Below are 3,659 nucleotides of genomic sequence, written 5' to 3' on the forward strand. Positions count from 1 at the left end.
ACTCTTATACAAATACGTTCCGGAACGTTTTAACAAAAGACACAAACCCCCGATTAAGAAACCTCATAGCCCATAGGTCAAGGCAATACACGCTCGGTCTCGGTCTTCGATCTCATTTCCCGCTTACAAGTTTTTCTCTTATCTACATTACCAAGGGTCATAAAACTATGAGTCGATTGACTCAGTAAGTGGGAGTCTAACTTAGGAAAAGAAAAACAACTAATGCCATGTGACGTGAAAATAAACACATAGGGATACAGAATGCTAAGCATATGATTCTAAAGCATGCCTAATGCGGGGCCTCGCTCTACACTATAACTTATCATTCCACAAGGTCATACAACATCCCCTTCTACAACCCTTGGAATGACAAGAAGCCAACCTAAGACTTCGAGCCGTAGTCATCAGTGGCTTAAGTGTTTTAATACTGTCTGGGATCCACTAGTGGTACCATCTTCGTTTGGGCGCTGGCGCTACATCCGTCATGACAAAGCAAATGGGCTCGCCGTCGTGAACTTTCCCATTGCAAGAAAAGGGGTGCTCTTGGCAGCTCCTGTGGAGTACTTAGCGCCATTAGGACCGTCTTAGTCCTCAACACAAGTCGTAACTCGTGGGTACCACCGATAACATTATTTATTATTTGGATACTCTAGCATATAGAGTATACAACTAGTTACAAACATGAGAGCATCTCGGGATTAATCCTGACAGAATATGGTTTCCCTTTCATGCTCGTTAAGTGTTTTAGATTGAAGATTCAGGACATGACTCCCGGTACTTCTACAACAAAGTAGCAACGTGGCTGGTTCAAGTTAGCATTCGAACCTATGGGTAAAGACCCAACTAAATTTTCCATAAAGAGTGGCCGAAACCTTAATCTTTGGTGTTTGTGTATTTTAAGGCTTTTCCTACTCTTTATTATTATTAACACGTAAATGCACGTAAACATGATTATTTCCTTGGTAAGTAGTTGACTTATGTCTCCACACTTACTTGTAATAGTTCGACAGAAAGCTCGACGACTTCCGGTGATGTCATGCATTTCACGTCTCCGATATACTTGACACTTGTCGATACATCGAAAGAACTAGCATCCGAGATTGGAAGTCCGTTAGTTATTGGATTCGAGATTAGTTGAATAAGAAAGGGTTCGGTGTCGGGATTAGATTCGAGTCGATTCGGTATTCGAGAATTTAATTTATTATTCTCCGATTTTTCGAAAGTTAAACTTATTCAAGACTTGCGTACTTCCATATCAAGAATGATACGAAATAAAATTTAATAATAATTACGAGTCTTAAATAAGTTAATTAATACGAAATTAAAATAACCGAGAATTTCAAAATGAATAATTAAATTAAATTCTCAAACGTTATTAAATAAATAATCATAAATTATTTAGGTTGTGTTCGATTTTCATTCCAAAAACTGTTTTTCACTTTTTGAGTTGAAAAGATTGAAAACAAAAAGTAAAAATGTGTTTGTTTTAATTTTTCGGAAAAAAATTTCAAAAATTTTTGAAGTTGTTTTGTAAAAAAGCAAAGAAAACTGAAAACAAATAAAATGTGTTTTTGAAATTTTTTTTTCCTTTCTCTTCTCTTCTCATTCTCCTCATCTTCTATTTTCATTCTTTCAAAAACAAAAATGAAAACTATACCAAACACTTTTTTCAGTTTTTTCACTTTCTCAAAAACAAAAATGAAAACTGTACCAAACAGCTTTTTGAAAACAACTGCAAAATAATTTTTCAGTACAACTACAAAAATTAGAAAATAGAAAACAAAAACTTTTTGAGTTAATTACCAAACACAACCTTATTTAATTAAAGAAAATACATTGCATAAACCAAACTAAGAGTATTTAAACGCTATGAGCGATTAAAAAAACTCACGAGTTAATCGAGCTTTAATTTCGATAACTCTTTTTCTTGAAAACCTCAAAATCCGGCTTCGTCGCCTTTGACTTGTCCGATTCCCGCTCGTTCGTCCAAATCTGTCATCAAACCGGGGAATTCGACATCGAGTTAATTCCTTAAATCCAAACTCTTGTACATTTCCAAAATTCCAAATCCGACATCTCGACTCAAAAACCCGAACCCAAACAAGTCACACAACCAAACACGAATCCAACTAACTTGTCACAAAAACTCCAAACTTGTCATGAAATCCTTAAACTTATCAACAAATAACATAGCTTGTCAGTAAAATTCTTGAACTTATCAATAAATCACTTAAACTTGTCATCAAATCCAAATCCAAATCCTCAAATCAACCAACCAAAACCGAGCCCACATATCACATCTCAATCACATTTCACTAATTTCAAATTCAATCACAACTTCAAAAATCGAACCCGAAACGGAATAATCACATTTTATCAATCTCAACCAACCATCAAACCAAACAAAGCGAATCCTCAGCAAAAGCACCAAAATAAATAAACCCAAGGCTCAGATTCACGAAACACGACCGGTCACAACAAGTCCTCGGCCAAAATAACCACACGGCCAACACAAATCATCGGCCAAGATAACACACGGCCAAAACGAGCACTCGGCCAAGACAACAAACAAGTCTCAAATATCATGATCATAATCACTCCGAAAATCATCAAATCCACACTAAAAATCATCAAATCACGTTCAGCCCTAAAAACCCCAATTCTCATGAACATCTAACCTATTTTCGGCCAAAACGAGACGAGCACTCGGCCAAGATAACACACGGCCAAAACGAGCACTCGGCCAAGACAACAAACAAGTCTCAAATATCATGATCATAATCACTCCGAAAATCATCAAATCCACACTAAAAATCATCAAATCACGTTCAGCCCTAAAAACCCCAATTCTCATGAACATCTAACCTATTTTCGGCCAAAAAAAACCCACAACAAGAAATTCATCTTCAATCCTCAAATTTATGTCATAATCATCGATAATCAAGTCCCACCACCACATAAAACTCATCAATTTCACATAAACAACTCGGATTCAAAAACCCCCAATTTTCGCTATGAACCCTAGATTCAATTTCAATCCAGTCCAAGGAGAAGAAATCCTCACCTCAACCCATGAGATTAGCTTCCCCGGTGAGTTACCACGCCTTCCCCGGCGTATTCTCTTGCTCCGGCGTCACCGTGGCTCTCGGCGACCTCGCTCTTCTCCTCAGGTGGCGCGCGCGGTGGAGAGAGCTCGGCTGGAGAAGATAGCGCTCGACGAAGAAGAAAGGAAGAAGAGAGATAGAAGATGGCGGTGATGGTGAAGCTTGAAGAAGATGGCCGAAATTTTTTTTTTCTTTGCAGATGTGCTCAGCGCGCGACAGGGAGAAGAAAGAGAGAAGAAAAAAAAGAAAAGAGAAGAGGGAGAGAGAGAGAGATGGCCGAAAGAGAGAAAAAAAAAAAAAAAAAAAAAAAAAAGGGGGGGAAAAGAGAATGGATAAGACTTACACGTGGCCACCTCTCATTGAGCCACCTATGCACTGTGGCCACCACAATTTTTACATTTCTCTCACAAACGACCCCTTTTTATTTTTCTCTTTCAATCTCATCCTTCATTTGTTGCACATAAGTTCTTCCAAAATAAATCCTCTAAAACTTGTCCTTAATTAGTAAAAAAAATAATCTTGAAAAATAACCGAGAAATTTTTATTAATTCCCGT

At 37.5% G+C, this 3,659-nt stretch overlaps 1 long non-coding RNA gene across 1 annotated transcript; it reads right to left on the bottom strand.

Annotated features, from left to right (window-relative positions):
- Positions 1-1,775: 1,775 nt before the first annotated feature.
- LOC149393826 (uncharacterized) lies at positions 1,776-3,366 on the bottom strand. Its single transcript, XR_016299881.1, has 2 exons — positions 3,065-3,366; positions 1,776-1,992 (listed from the first exon to the last, which is right to left on the bottom strand). It is a non-coding gene; the product is annotated as an uncharacterized LOC149393826 (long non-coding RNA).
- Between the last annotated feature and the right edge of the window lie 293 nt (positions 3,367-3,659).

The sequence above is a fragment of the Urtica dioica genome, chromosome 6 (genome assembly GCF_054948205.1).
Source record: "Urtica dioica subsp. dioica isolate 48M chromosome 6, U.dioica_male_clone48M_v1_H2, whole genome shotgun sequence".
NCBI classification, from domain to species: domain Eukaryota; kingdom Viridiplantae; phylum Streptophyta; class Magnoliopsida; order Rosales; family Urticaceae; genus Urtica; species Urtica dioica.